The sequence below is a fragment of the Salvelinus sp. IW2-2015 genome, linkage group LG8, assembly GCF_002910315.2.
Source record: "Salvelinus sp. IW2-2015 linkage group LG8, ASM291031v2, whole genome shotgun sequence".
NCBI lineage: Eukaryota > Metazoa > Chordata > Actinopteri > Salmoniformes > Salmonidae > Salvelinus > Salvelinus sp. IW2-2015.
The window spans coordinates 18,525,997-18,543,302 of NC_036848.1; positions in this window are offsets into that span (position 1 = coordinate 18,525,997).

Genomic DNA, 17,306 nt, shown 5'->3' on the forward strand with positions numbered 1-17,306 from the left:
ATCTCCGGAGATATTTGGACAGTCACCTAATCTAATACAAGAACTCATCATAACTTTACTAAAAATACAATGTTGGACAGCAAATGAAAGATACACTAGTTCTTAATGCAATCGCCGTGTTAGATTTTTTAAAATAACTTTACCATAACAAACTGCTTACGTTATAGCGAGACAGCGCCCGCAAAAAGGAAGGAAAATACGACTAAACATTTTCCACAGAAATACGAAATAACATCATAAATGGTTCTTACTTTTGCTGAGCTTCCATCAGAATCTTGTACAAGGAGTCCTTTGTCCAGAATAAATCGTTGTTTGGTTTTAGAATGTCCTCTTCTCCTGTCGAATTAGCAACCTTAGCTAGCCAAGTGGCGCGAATTGTCCATCTTCACCTAACGCAGAGAACCGAAAACTCCAAAACTCCCGATTAAACGTTGAATAATCTGATAAAACTATATTGAAAAACATAGTTTATTATCACATATTATCACATGTATCAATAAAATCAAAGCCGGAGATATTAGCCGTCTATACCGAACGCTTTTCAGAGCCAATGCTGATGTCCTTCCCGCGCCTTGGTAAGCAAGGAAATAGTGGTCACGTCATTCCAAGAGCTCTTGTTTTCGCCCTCAGATCAAGCTAGACATCCCATTCCACCTCCCACTGCCTGTTGACATCTAGTGGAAGGCGTATGAAGTGCATGTATATCCATAGATTTCAAGCAAATGAATAGGAAGGCCCTGGAACAGAGCCTCGATTTCAGATTTTTCACTTCCTGTCAGGAAGTTTGCTGCAAAATGAGTTCTGTTTTACTCACAGATATAATTCAAACGGTTTTAGAAACTWGAGAGTGTTTTCTATCCAATAGTAATAATAATATGCATATTGTACGATCTAGAATAGAGTACGAGGCAGTTTAATTTGGGCACGATTTTTTACAAAGTGAAAACAGCGCCTCCATATTGACAAGAAGTTTTAATAAGGTTTGTATCAAAACTAAAGTGTCCAAATAACTTCTTAAAATGAAGCACATTAATCTGCTTTACAAAGGGTGTAGAGCCTAACTGGCATATATAAGCAGCGCGTGAGTTTCAAGTTCAAGTTCACCATATAAATAGTTTCTAATAGAAGCATTACATGCATAATTGAATTTATGGTCCCTTTTGATAATGGTCTTTTCCGCTAATGGAAGATTCGCGCTTACAGCCTACTACCATGTGCACATTGCTGCACTTACAATGTGAAGAAATAGCCTAATAGTTTATGAACATTTTAAGCTAAACGTTCTGATCTGTTGTGTCAGCCACATTGAGTAAAACATTTTTTTTATGCTAGTGGTTGTTTAATTTGGGAACTATCGCTATCCCACAACTGTCCTAGACTATGTTTGGAATATTTATTTCTCACACAGAATAGAACAGGTAGACCTTTCAGATGTCCTTTTTCAAACAGCACAGCGAGAGACAATATCAACAGTGACAAGGAACGTATATCTTGTAGTTGGGAAGAGAAGGGAAGATGTTAGGTGCAATGTACTGATCTCCTGGAAGTGATCAGCTGAGGATACTTAAGAATGTTCTTAGAAACCTAGCAAGTCAGAGGTACTATCTCATCGGTGCTGGCTTGTACCCCTTCTATTGTGTGTGGCTCTGATCGCCATCAGTACCAGTGGGAGTTTGAGGTCCCAATCTTTGTGATTGGCTGCCACATATTTCCTCAGGATTCTGATGATTGTCTGGTTGCTCTTTTCTTTCCTGCCAGAGCTCTTAGGGTGGTAAGAGATGTGACGTTTAGCTTTGAGTCCCAGGAGCCGCCACAGTTCGGTCATTACAGCTGCCAAAAAGTGGGTTCCTCTGTCGCTGTCCACGGTTTCTTCTGGCAGGCCAAAATGACTGGAAATGAGCAAATGAACGGCCTTGGTTTCCGCTGTGTCATTGGTTGTGGGCAGGGACTCCTGTTTGTTGTTTGTTTTGTCGGTGACGTCGGGGGTGGATTCTGCCGCCGATGGAACCGGGGGTGCCTAAGMCAGCCCGTCGAGCTTTCATGCCCTGGCTGGCTCGAGAGGTTTCATTGCCTCGGTTGGCTCGGTGGCTTCCCATCCCACGTCACAATCCACCGGATCATCGGGTTTCCTCAGCGGGATCGACAGGCGTCTGGACTCAGCCGGATCGTCAGGCTCCCATGCCTCAGCCGGCTCGCCAGGCTCTCACGCTCCAGCCGGTTCGTCGGGCTTCCACGCCTCAACCGGCTTGCCCAGCGCCCATGTCTCGGCCGGTTTGCCCAGGTGGGACGCCGGGTGGCGCCCCTAGTGGGGGGGTACTGTCACGTCTGCTCCCGCTCTTTCTCCCTGGCGCTTGAGGGCGCCAGAATGCCTTGCATCACTCACTTCTGCCTCCATCACGTACACCTGCCTTTCCTTGTCACGCGCATCAGCGTTATTGGACTCACCTGGACTCTATTATCACCTGTTCATTTCCTCCCCTATATGTGTCAGTTCCCCAGCTCGTTCCCTGCTTCTGCATTGATTGTTTTTCTGTTTGCTAAGCTGTTTATGTCTCGTTCCATGTCCGTGATTTATTAAATGTTACTCCCCGTACCTGCTTCGTCTCTCCAGCATCATCCTTGTGATAGATCGTGACACAAATAAAGATATAAATAGCCACTAACCAAGAAACAATTCTCATCAGATGACAGTCTGATAACATATTTATTGTAATGCATAGGTTTTGTTTGAAAAATGTGCATATTTCAGGTATAAATCATAGTTTCAATTGCAGCTCCATTACAATATCACTAAAATGACTAGAATAACTACAGAGACCATCGTGTATTAGCTAATTACTCATCATAAAACATTTTCTTAAAAATACACAGCGTACAGCAGATGAAAGACACAGATCATGTGAATATAGCCAATATGTCAGATTTTCTAAGTGTTTACAGCGAAACACATATAGCGTTTCTTTAGCTTACTACAAGTCAGTACACAGTAGCATTGATCATGCCAAAAATAGCAATAAACGTTATAACCACCAAACGCTATTAATTTTTTTCACTAACCTTCTCAGAATTCTTCAGATGACAGTCCTGTACATCATATTACACAATGATCATAGTTTGTTCGAAAATGTGCATATTTAGCCGCACAATTCGTGGTTACACAAGTGTTTGTGGGCAAAAATAAGCAATCTGTCCGGCGCCATTTTGGAAAGGCACTAATCTTATCGAAACTTTCATAAACTTGACAAAAAAAATACAGGTTGGACAGCAATTGAAAGAGAAATTTCTTAAGCAATGCGTGAATTACATTTTTAAAATTAACCTTACTGCGCAATACTGGGTACAATAACAGGGTGCGATAGCGCAGCTACTGGAAAATAATGGCGTCTAATACATTTTTCTTTTTCAACAGAACAACGTTTTTCAGCATAAATAGTACCTACTATTAGCTGAACTCCCATCAGAATCTTGTGAAAGGTGTCCATTGGCCAAAAGAATCGTTGCTGGGTTGGAGAATGTTTCCTCGACGGTTGCAATTAGCAGTACAGAATGGCATTCGAGAGAGAGACACCCACGTTTCTACAGGCGCCATGGAATAAATACCTGAAAATCGCAATATACTGACCTAAACTGGTATAATTCGGTTCAAAATAACAAGATTATGATGTCTTTAAGCCTATAGCGATAAAAACAGAGCCGGATACTTCTAGGAGTAAAACAGACGTTCTAAAAAGACATGCCAAGACCTCTTTGCGTCAGCGCGAAGTCCCAAAAGGTCGGACACCTCGGTTCCAATCAATTTAAAACTTTGGGAATACGTAGAGACGTCATTTCAACTCTCCCTATTCGCTAACAGCCAGGGGAAGGCGTATGCTGTGCATCTCAACCAATAGAAGACGGCAAAGTTAAAGACAGGTCTCAAAGCAGATGATAAAATTTCCCATTCTCACACAGACATAGGAAAAGTGCTCTAAGTCGAGTTCTGTTTCACTTACAGACATAATTCCAACGGTTTTAGAAACTAGAGAGTGTTTTCTATCCAATAGTAAGAATAATATGCATATTGTACGAGCAAGAATTGAGTAGGAGACCGTTTACATTGGATACACATTTGTGCTATGTCGAAATAGCACCCCCCTAGTGGCAAGAAGTTAATAATACTTCCTGTTGACCCGACCAAGTGACCTCTCACTTATGATCATGCTGTGCCCTCTGTGTCAGCCAGTTCAGATGCGGGAGGTGTTCAGCAACACAGCTGACATAACCTAGAACATTTAGGGGGAAGGGGCAGAGGGATGAAGCGAAGGAGAGAGACTGTTCATGATGACTTGATCATTTGAATCAGCTGTGTAGTGCTAAGGCAAAAACAAAAATGTGCACAGGTGTTTGGAGCATTCTGATATTCCACAGCTGGTGAGGTGTCAGGTTTGCCTCTGTACTTAGAGGGTGATTATTCCAACTCTCTGTGAAATGCTGCAGATCTGCCAGCAGACGAGGTAGGAACACATATCCCACACAGAAGAGGTGGATAGAATTTGACAGGTCAAGGTATCCTTCTTCCTCCAAACTGTGCATGTGAGACAGGTTCCATGTACAACAAGACAGGCGGAGAGGAAGAGAGAAAAATAACACAGAACAGTTTAATTACCTGGTTCCAATCCCATCAATTACATGTTGTGTATTTAACCCTCTGTTTCCCCTCATGTCCTTGTCAGAGATTGTGTTGATTGTATGTGATGTGATGTGCTATTTAGTGTTGGTGTGCGATGGGTTTTGTACCCACTTTGTTATTTTGTACATTTGAGTTGTTTTGGAGTTTTTTCAGCATTTATTAAACAACTCCGTTAATACCAAGTTCGTTCTCCTCCTCCTCCGGACGGGACTTCCGTTTTCCAAGGGACAACGAGAGAACTGGTTTACTAAGTGACGTCTAACGTTCAACCTTTCGGCGATATTTTTCGTAATGTTAACCAGGAATGCGCGGAAAACAAAGAAATACACAGTTGGTCTACTCAAGCCACTGAAAATGCGAGAGCTGGAGGGATAATTACTCGCTTCAGTCCAGCTAATATACCCCCTAATTCCTAATTGGCCAGCCCATATGTCTTGACTCCAGAAATGAATTTTGACCGAGTCTACTAGCTCCTGAACGCGAGAGACAGAAATAACACTACGTTGTTGGCCAACGGGTCTATTTCTCAGAATGCCTGCATCGGCTGGTACATATGTCCTAGCTCATAACATTCAGTAAATCCCCTACATACTGACTTTCGTCAGATATTCAACACAGGAGGCAATCTCTCCCTACTAATCTGGGTGAAAAAGAACCACACACACACACCACTCAACAATAATCCTGCCTATAGCGCTATTGGTGTATACGTATCTTGTTACACAAATCCTATGGACTGAATACAACAGTGAGGCATAGTTTTATCTTATATTCCTCACATGGTGCTCCAATATGTTGTGACGTGACTATCAGTAATGTGATGACATGCTATTATCAAAAAATTAACTATGTTTAATTATTACGGGATTAAATTAATCATGTAACAATTAACTCATTAGTAACCTGGGGCACCACGGGAAAAGTTTGATTTAATGAATTACCGTTTCCTGAATTAACTTAAGAATATCAGAATCTCGATATCATAGAAGTCAATCATTTTCTCATATCAGTCTCATTCTGAACATCACATAATCCGTAATCTGCCCAAACCTGGATCTGACTAATCATTCTGTACCACACAAATTGAGCTGATTATTTATTTCCTAACAAGCTAAATKATATAAAATGACATAATATACACACACGTACACACACAGTCTGTAGATCACGCTGCAGCTGTGGTCCGTTATAGTCTAATATGTTAATTATTAACTCATGCTTTATACCCTCGGGTCAAAAGGGGGCATTTACGTATTTATGACACACTCTCTGGGTTCCCTGGGGCAGAGCTCATTACGAGGCAAGGTATTAGAATTTACTATGATCTTGTTTAGACAACTAAAATCACAGTCTTATCGTCACAAAAACATTATCTTTAAAACTTGTTATGGCTTGGGGCAGTATTTCGACATCTGGATGAGAAGTGTGCCCAAAGTAAACTGCCTTTTACTCAGGCCCAGAAGCTAGGATCTGCATATAATAGGTAGATTTGGATAGAAAACACTCTAAAATATTGTCTGTGAGTATAACAGAACTGATTTGTCAGGCGTTTTCAATTAAATGCCTATAGAGTATCTAAATGGCTAGGACCCAGATTGCAGTTCMTATGGCTTCCTCTAGATGTCAACAGTCTTTAGACATTGTTTCAGGCTTGTTTTCTGAAAAATKAAGAAGAATGAGACCATTTTGTCAGTGGACTGTAGAATCAAGCAGAGCTGGTTTGCATGTGTGACCGATTGTGCGCTCTTCGTTGTTTTTCCTTTCTATTGGATACGCTATTGTCTGGTTCAAAAATGATCAATTATTTAGACAATAGACAACCTGAGGATTAATTATAGACATCGTTTGACATGTTTCGACGAACTTTACCGGTACTATTATGATTTATTCGTCTGCATGTTTTGACCACCTTTGAGCCTGTGGATTACTGAACAAAATGCGCCAACAAAACTGAGTTTTTGGGATATAAAGAGGGACTTTATTGAACAAAACAAACATTTATTGTGTAGCCGGGACTCTTGTGAATGTAACCAGATGAAGCTCTTCAAAGGTAAGTGATTCATTTTAAATTGTCCTCGGGTTTTCACCGGCCATATCAGTTCTGCTATACTCACAGACATTATTTTAACAGTTTTGGAAACCTTAGAGTGTTTTCTATCCAATACTACCAATTATATGCATATCCTATCTTCTGGGCATGAGTAATAGGCAGTTTACTTTGGGCAACTCATTAATCCAAACTTCCGAATACTGCCCCCTAGCCCGAAGAAGTTAATCTAAGCCTAGGCATCCCGCTAGTGGGACCACTTCTGGTGAAACTGGAGGGCGGGCAATTCAAATATATAATCATAAACATTATGGATATTAAACATTTAGGTACATATGTGTCTTATATCGGTTGAAAGCTTAAATTCTTGTTAATCTAACGGCACTGTCTGATTTAAAGTAGCTATTACAGCAAAAACATGCATTGCGATTGTTTGAGGACGGCGCCCCACATCAAAATATTTTTCCACCGGCACAGGTTTCATAAATTTTACAAATAGCGATTAAATATTCACTTCATTTTTGAAAATCTTCAACTGATTTGTAATCCAAAGGGTCCCAGCTATAACATGTGTTGTTTGTTAGGTAAAATGCTTCTTTATATCCCAAAAAGTCTGTTTAGTTGGCGCCATCGATTTGAGTAATCCACTCGTTCCACATGCAGAGAAAGGAATCCAAAAATCTACCCCTAAACTTTGTTTCAACAAGTGAAAATACATTTATATTTACTCCTCAGATATCCTGAAATGTAATCAAATTATAATATTTCTTACGGAAAAAAGTATGTTCAATAGGAAACCAATTTTAGCAGGTGCGTCCTGTCTTCATAGCGCGCGCAAACACGAATTTCCAAGACTGTGTCCCTGTACTAAAACTGATATTTCTCATTCATTTTTGAAGTTACAAGCCTGAAACCTTGACATAGACTGCTGACACCCTTTGGAGGCCATAAGAATTGCATCCAGGGAGCTATTTCTCAGTATGACCTTATACTTGTCATTCCTAGAGGATGGTCTCTCAAACAAAAATAATTCCGGTTGGCTTTTCTCCTACCATATCTATTGTGTTATATTCTCCTAAATTATTTAACATTTCTACAAACTTCAAAGTGTTTTCCTTCCAATGGTACCAATTATATGCATATCCTGGCTTCAGGGCCTGAGCAACAAGCAGTTTACTTTGGGCACGTCATTCAGGCGGAAATTGAGAAAAAAGGGGCCTAGCCCTAAGTACATCCTGATGTCTTGAGATGTTGCTTCAATATATCCACATAATTGTCCTGCCTCATGATGCCATCTATTTTGTGAAATGCACCAGTCCCTCCTGCAGCAAAGCACCCCCACAACACGATGCTGCCACCCCCGTGCTTCACGATTGGGATGGTGTTCTTCGGCTTCAAAGCCTCCCCCTTTTTCCTCCAAACAAGCASAGGCGCTGAGTTTGAAGGTAGGCCTTGAAATACATCCAAAGGTACACCTCCAATTGACTCAAATTATGTCAATTAGCCTATCAGAAGCTTCTAAAGACATGACATCATTTTCTGGAATTTTCCAAGTTGTTTAAAGGCACAGTCAACTTAGTATATGTAAACTCCTGACTCACTGGAATTGTGATACAGTGAATTATTAGTGAAATAACCTGTCTTTAACTAATTGTTGGAAAAATTACTTGTCATGTACTTCATGTACTTTTTATAAAACATYAGTAATTTGCAGGTGTGCTCTAGAATTATTATGTAGACTAGTAGACAACAAATGTGCATTTGTTTGTATAGCTGTATCATTTGATTTTATCCTTTGATTGTATAGTTGAGTCATTACATGCATGGTTGTCTATGGGACATTTTGTCATCCACATTTCCAAATGATAYTGAATTCGAGCATAACATAGCTATCGGACACCCAAAGATACCCATATGGATCAATCTCTAAGTTGCATATTGTACACACACAAAATTAGTATTCTTGATGTGCCTTTATTTGATGTCACTCTGGAAGACCAGTCTTAGCCCTTACCACAAGCTGRAAAGGTGAGATCAGTGAGTGGCTAAGTCTACCAACCAAGGCCTGTGATTTCTCTGAGATCTCAGTGCCCTTTAGYAATCCCTCTGCAGCTCCTGTATTTCAACTGAACCCTGAGGGCTGGTCAACTGACAAAAAGGTATTTAGAAAGGGTACTGTAGAACAGAAGAGTTGGGCTCTATATATAGCACCATACTAATCACTGCACAAGAGGCGCCACAAGACTACAGTAGAAATTGAATTTACAGTATATACACATACACTACTGGTTAAAAGTTTTAGAACACCTACTCATTCAATGGTTTTCTTTATTTTTACTATTTTATACATTCTAGAATAATCGTGAAGACATCAAAACAATGAAATAACACATATGGAATCATGTAGTAACCAAAAAAAGTGTTAAGAAAAATAAAAACATATTTTATATTTGAGATTCTTCAATGTAGCCACCCTTTGCCTTGATGACAGCTTTGCACACTCATGGCATTCTCTCAACCAGCTTCATGAAGTAGTCACCTGGAATCCATTTCAATTATCAGGTGTGCCTTGTTAAAAGTTAATTTGTGGAATTTCTTTCCTTAATGCATTTGAGCCAATCAGTTGTGTTGTGAGAAGTTAGGGTTGGTATACAGAAGATAGCCTATGCACACAGCCAAGACAATACAGGAGTGGTGTAACGGCTTTCGTCGGTGGAAGAAGGAGAGGACCAAAGCGCAGTGTGGTTAATGTTCATCTTAATTTAATGAATATCAAAAACTGAACACTACAATTTACAAAACAACAAAAGTGAAAACCGAAACAGTTCTATCTGGTGCAGACAAACAAAGACTGAAGACAACCACCGACAAAACACAATAGAACACAGGCTACCTAAATATGGTTCCCAATCAGAGACAATGACTAACACCTGCCTCTGATTGAGAACCATATCAGGCCAAACGAGAAACGCCACATAGAAACAGAAAACATAGATAATACCCACCCAACTCACGCCCTGACCACACTAAAACAAAGAAAATACAAAAGAACTATGGTCAGAACGTGACAAGTGTGMACGCTGSKTGTAACACATCCGGTATCAGGATAAATAAAAAGCAAGGTCTGCTAACTTTCTTTCATTATGTTTAATTACCGCAAGCAATGAATGGCAAATGCAATTTTCGTGTATACGGGTTCACTGTATCTCCGCGCAGGGTAGATCAGGGAACTGGCAGGAAGTACGTAAACAGCTGTTCTTATACCGTGATGACGTAGTTCCAACGCGTCTGTTGGCCTATCACAGTAGAGGCTGAGCGCGGTTTAGACTTTGCCCAGCCTATCACCGTTACTCAGACTGGTCCCCTTCTTTCACATGTCCGCATCTGGTCGTTGCGTAGATTAGATCCGTCTTGTGTCTGTCGATTCTACACTGAAACAGTTCCTAATATGGTATTGTCCAGTAATCTAACCACCCTGGTTGGCCTAGAGAGATGCACCCCTCCCCTCTCCAGATTGACCACAGCTTTTATGGCCTGTCACTCAATGTTGGTCAGTCTTTACACACACATCTGTATTGTTTGTGTGTGTGTGTGTAACAAAACAATATTCCTCTTCGAACAATATGCTAGCAGGCTATAGTGCATAAACATAAATCCTAACACAAGTGGCTTCGGGACAAGTCTCTGAATGTCCTTGAGTGGCCCAGCCAGAGCCCGGACTTGAACCTGATCGAACATCTCTGGAGAGACCTGAAAATAGCTGTGCAGCAACACTCCCCATCCAACCTGACAGATCTTGAGAGGATCTGCAGAGAAGAATGGGAGAAACTCCCCAAATACAGGTGTGCCAAGCTTGTAGCATCATATCCAAGAAGATTAGAGGCTGCAATCGCTGCCAAAGGTGCTTCAGCAAAGTACTGAGTCTGAATACTTATGTAAATAGATCATACATTTTTTAATGAATTAGCAAAAAATAGTTGTTTGCTTTGTCATTTTGGGGTATTGTGTGTAGATTGATGAGGGAAAAAACGATGTAATACATTTTAGAATAATGCTGTAATCTACCAAAATATGGAAAAAGTCAAGGGGTCTGCGTACTTTCCGAAGGCACTGTATGTAGCGGAGTTGAAGAAACTGTCTGAGCATTGTCAGTTTGGAGAGAACCTAAATAACACATTAAGGGATAGATTAGTTTGTAGACTGAAACATGAACACATTCAGAAACGTTTGCTCACAGAATCAGATCTCACATGTGCAAAGGCTGTTGAAATTGCTGTACCTATGGAAATTGCGACCAAAGATGCAATTGAGTTGCAAAGTAAAATAAATACTGACCTATCACAAACTTCCCTGCGCAAGTTATCAAGCAGAGGACAGAGCCCCCGTCTTGCCAAAAAATGCAACAGATGTGACAGAGATAGTCACAGAGCAGAGGACTGCCGTTTGAAAGACGAAATTTGTCACAAATGCAATAGAAGGGGTGCCATTCAAAGAGCATGCAGAGCAAAATACAGTCACAACAGGAAAACTGATAAAATGAAAGGGTCTGTGAATGCACTAGTAGAGAAGAGTGGCAGTGATTCAAATGAACAATTAATTGGTATAAATGGTGTTATACACTATGACTTCTCCCAGCAATAGCATAATATGGATGACACCAGAAATTGAAGGCAAAAACCCTCAAAATGGAGCTAGACACAGGATCTGCAGTGTCTATAATTTCCACAATTGCTTACAATGAGCACTTCAAGGCTATYAAGCTGAAGAAAACAAATGTGTTGCTGAAGACATTCTCAGGAGAGAGATTGAGCCCAATGTGTGCATTGCAGGTCAGAGTGAGTTATGGGGAGCACACACAGTAGTTATAGCTGTCTGTGCTGCCTAGAACTTGCACCCCATTATTTGGCAGGGAATGGCTGTCCAAAATAAACCTGGAGTGACTTGAAAATGCTCCACATGTTCCGGCCTAAAGAGAAAGGCACCGACCAAACACTGGAACACTTGCTGAAGAAATACAACACCGTTTTCAGTGATCTGATGGGAACAGTAAAAGGCTTCACAGCCAAACTCTTATTGAGCGATGATGCAAACCCAGATCTGTTACATAGTCCCTGAGACAAAAGGTGGAAGCGGAAATCAATCGCTTGCAAGATACAGGGATCCTGACGAAATTGGACAGAAGCGAATGGGCCACACCCATTGTTCCTACTGTAAAGAAAGATGGGTCTGTTAGAATCTGTGGGGACTTCAAGGTAACTGTGAATTCAATGTTGCATGTGGACCAATACCCCGTCACGTCTGGATGACACCTTTGCTGCACTAGCTGGTGGGAAACGCTTAAGTAAAATCTGAAACAGGTTTACCTGCAGAGCTCCAAACAGTACCTGTATAATCACCTGGTTTTTGACATTGAATTTGGCAACAAACTATTGACCAGATTTGCAAGGAATTCCAGGAACCCAGTGTATCCTGGATGACATGATCATAACGAGACTTGATGAGCACCGATACGTTTTATCAATCATTTCTCATCATTATTTATCTTCATATATGACAAGGATTAAAAAGGATTTGCCAGTAGATTGTCGACTTAATTCATGATGATGAATCTAGCTAAGATTTTGAAAGTATGATGTTGACATGATCAGTCCAACCAAAGCTACTGTAGATATAATGTGTTTTGACATCATTTTATCTGTGGCCAATGACTTTGAGCCTTCTTGGATGGGCACATCTAATGTAACTCTACAACAGCACCCAATGGGCTAGAATTTTAGAGCTCTACCCTTAGACTTGGTGGTGACGTRGAGTCTCCATGAGTGACAGAACACTGAGCCAATCACGGTGCAATGCTCTGTATTTTCTACTGGCTTGCCACACCACCACAGAAAGCACTGTGCTAGGCTGAAACATCTACATTTTGGACCTGCCTTACTCAAGAAAACAAAAAAGAGACCATGTTTGTGTGCGGCTTTATTAACTCAATAATAAATATATATTTTACATTATTTGCAAACTGATATGTGACACGTACTAATGCTACATTAACATGCAAAACAATCAAGCTAAAAATGTGGGGCTCAAAACAAATGGGGCTCTGCCCCTTCTGCACTGACTGACGGTGTTATGGGATTTTTATGAATAATGACTAAATTAAGTATACATTTAACTTAGAACTATAACTAACCGGAATACTACTATGTTACTGTATGGATGTATGAATCTTATTATAATCATAATACTGAATATAATGTGTGTAGTTTTAGTCAAGAATTAGAACAAGGACTTTCTGTTCCTTGTTAGAAACGAATGGAGCTATCGTCAGACCGKCTGGAATGCTGTGTTCCTTACAGGACATTCTGTCTCTACCCAGGGAGGGGAGAGACATTGGGCTAGTAGTAGATTGTTTGTGGGAAGGCTTGTGAACTATATTGCCATTGTATCCGAGAGGAGGAGAGACAGTTATGACGAAATAATGAGGTATATAAACTAATGTACATGATTTTATGGGCAGTACTCTCGAGAATAAACGCTATTGATTGATTGATTTTGAGACTGGTTTCTGTCCCTTTTATGCAAATAAGTATCCTACAAATTCTTAGAAATGGGCAGAGTGTTTTAATTGAATTGGTTGATGAACATATAGGAATGAAATTCCTTTAACAGACGGGTAGCCAATGGTCATGTGTAGTGTTGCTACATGATATTATTGTACTTACTAGTTTTTGTACATGTGACGTTCCAGTTCATTTCCTTGTATTCTGAGTCTTTTTTATTATATCCATTAGTAATAAGAGCTAAGACACCGCAATATTCCTACGTGCATGGGGATGATTGTTTTTGTGTGATTTCCATTACGGTCCATTGAGATATTTAAAACCGTATTCTAATTTCCCACCATAATAATACTGTAGAGTCTTGTATTGCTTGTAGATTTGATAAATTATTATATATATTTCCAAAGAAGTGTGGATAATCATTATTTGGACCGTATAGATTAATGAGCCAATCTGTTTATGGTCCAATGTACAGTAGGGTCCAATTTATGGTCACAAAATTTTGTCAGCCGGTGATTGTCAAGCAAATAACTGTCGGTCTCACTGTAATTGACCGTTAATTAACATAAACACTTTTAGCATCTCCAGGCTTCCACAATGCTGACCATTTGAACATCTTTAAAAAGTCTAATAAATCCATGTAATATATTTTACACCTTCACAATAAATACATAATTTATTTTAGACAGATCTAAAGAAGCATGATATGAAGAAAATGTAGTCTACTTCAGAAGAACAGAATAACATACTCTGAGTTGTCCTTATGTTAGGTCCTGATCTGGCTATGCCAAATGGCTGTGGGCTACACTAGTTCATTTAGCAGACAAGATTTGCTTAGAATTCCGTGGCATTATTTCATAGTATGAAGAATACAATTGAACAAAGCTGAATAAAATAGAAAGGATATTTTCTCCAAACGATTTGAGGGAGTGCGCATATTCGGCTATTCTGTTAAGCAGTTAACAAAAAAATATACACTGCTCAAAAAAATAAAGGSAACACTAAAATAACACATCCTAGATCTGAATGAATGAAATATTCTTATTAAATACTTTTTCTTTACATAGTTGAATGTGCTGACGACAAAATCACACAAAAATTATCAATGGAAATCAAATTTATCAACCCATGGAGGTCTGGATTTGGAGTCACACTCAAAATTAAAGTGGAAAACCACACTACAGGCTGATCCAACTTTGATGTAATGTCCTTAAAAAACAATAAAATGAGGCTCAGTAGTGTGTTGTGCCTCCACTGTGCTGTATGACCTCCCTACAACGCCCGGGATGCTCCTGATGAGGTGTGGATGGTCTCCTGAGGGATCTCCTCAGATCTGGACTAAAGCATCCGCAACTCCTGACAGTCTGTGGTCAACGTGGCGTTGGTGGATGGAGGAGACATGATGTCCCAGTCCATAGCATAATGCCTTCCTCTTGCAGGAGCTGCTGACACACTCCAGCCACATGAGGTCTAGCATGTCTTGCATTAGGAGGAACCCAGGGAACCGCACCAGCATATGTCTCACAAGGGTCTGAGGATCTCATCTCGGTACCTAATGCAGTCAGGCTACCTCTGGCGAGCACATGGAGGGTGTGCGCCCCCAAAGAAATGCACCCACACCATGACTGACCCACTGCAAACCGGTCATGCTGGAGGATGTTGCAGTAGCAGAACGTTCTCCACGGCGTCTCCAGACTCTGTCACGTCTGTCACGTGCTCAGTGTGAACTGCTTTATCTTGTAAGGCACAGGGCGCCAGTGGCGAATTTGCCAATCTTGGTGTTCTCTGGCAAATGCAAACGTCCTGCACGGTGTTGGGCTGTAAGCACAACCCCCACTGTGGACGTCGGCCTCATACCACCCTCATGGAGTCTGTTTTCTGACCGTTTGAGCAGACACTGCACATTTGTGGCCTGCTGGAGTCATTTTGCAGGGCTCTGGCAGTGCTCCTCCTGCTACTCCTTGCACAAAGGCGAAGTAGCGTGCCTGCTGCTGGGTTGTTGCCCTCTACGGCTCTCCACGTTCCTGATGTACTGGCCTGTCTCCTGGTAGCCTCCATGCTCTGGACACTACGCTGACAGACAACAGCAAACCTTTTGCCACAGCTCGCATTGATGTGCCATCCTGGATGAGCTGCACTACCTGAGCCACTTGTGTGGGTTGTAAGACTCCCGTCTCATGCTACCACTAAAGTGAAAGCACGCAGCATTCAAAAGTGACCAAAACATCAGCCAGGAAGCATAGGCATGAGAAGTGGTCTGTGGTCACACCTGCAGAACCATCTTTATTGGGGGGTCTTGCTAATTGCCTATAATTCCACCTGTTGTCTATTCCATTTGCACAACAGCATGTGAAATGTATTGTCAATCAGTGTTGCTTCCTAAGTGGAAAGTTTGATTTCACAGAAGTGTGATTGACTTGGAGTTACATTGTGTTGTTTAAGTGTTCCCTTTATTTTTTTGAGCAGTGTATATTACTATATGCTTCATTTAGAGTTATTAATGTAACTTTAGTTGTTCTACAAACGTCAGGCTATATATTTTGATTTGTACTACAAGGCTGCATGATGCGACTTTAATGATGATTTGGAAAAAGTTGCTTGAACGGCATGCGTTCTGCTGTGTGTGTCATGACACTATATCAGTGTCATGACTGGCCTGTGAGAATCAGGATACAGTGATTCAGCTCTACAGAGATATCTCTCTCCCGCCGAGGGGGAGAGGGATGAATAGGGGTTTTATGACACCTAGTTTGGATGTCTGGAATGTTGTGTGCCTTATGAGAGTCTAGTGCCCAAAACTAAAACTAATAAATTCTTATTTACAATGATAATTACAATTATATAGTCATAGATTATATTTAAGCCAAGTCTAGCTAGCCAGCTGGTAAACTAAAGCCTAAACTGCCTTTTTCTTTAGTATGCTAGACCTAATGCTCAAGCAGTTCATTCGATTCCATTAAAATGCGACCCCTAGCGTTAGGGTGAGTAGCTGCCAGAAGTGTTGTGGAATCGATTGGGCTCCTTTAGCATTAGCTAGCCTATTATGCTTATGAAAAATGCAGTTAAGGTGTATAATGAGTTTGGAGTGCCATAAGCTATTGGGCACTGTGGAAGTGGACGTGGCCAATGGTGTGGTTTTAGAGGCCCTCCTCTTGGTAATTTACAGTATTTTGCTGTTTTAAAGCTAATTTCTTTCAATTCTACACGTAGACATGGCTTATGCCTTGTTCTTGTGCTATCTGAGTGACTTGAACATTATATCAAAATCAATGGGAGTAAAATGCCATTACATTCTCCCTGACTGTTTAGTTTTTATTTTGGTGATTGTTAGTTCTCAAAGATGATCTTATTTAAAAAATATAGTGCTCCATTATCTTTTCTACATACTTTATATCCATTTTTTTTATATATATATTTTTTGTGGAGGCCACGTTTGACTATATGTCTGAGAGTACCATAAAGCCACTCTCTCCACAGTCACAACTGATGGAGAGAAGTGAAAATTCATGGCCCTGAAGTAATGCATTGTGGCTGATTATTCCTCCCCTGGGAGCATTCTCGTTGGAACAATGAGCTTCTTACAGTGTCAGTGAGGACATGCTGTGAAATACTGTTGTAAAGGAAACTAAAGAGAGGTGGAGTGAGGAGGAGGGAGAGAGCGGGCAGAGGGAAAGGCGTATGCTTTGAAACCTAGTCCAACCTTTGACTGGGATTGCAATACTAATGGAAATTAAACAATCAACAAGCCTTGTTTTGGCCTCCCGGGTGGCGCWGTGGTCTAGGGCACTGCATCGCAGCGCTAGCTGTGCCACCAGAGACTCTGGGTTCGCGCCCAGGCTCCGTCGCAGCCGGCCGCGACCGGGAGGTCCTTGGGGCGACGCACAATTGGCCTAGCGTCGTCCGGGTTAGGGAGGGTTTGGCCGGTAGGGATATCCTTGTCTCATCGCGCACCAGCGACTCCTGTGGCGGGCCGGGCGCAGTGCGTGCTAACCAAGGTAGCCAGGTGCACGGTGTTTCCTCCGACACATTGGTG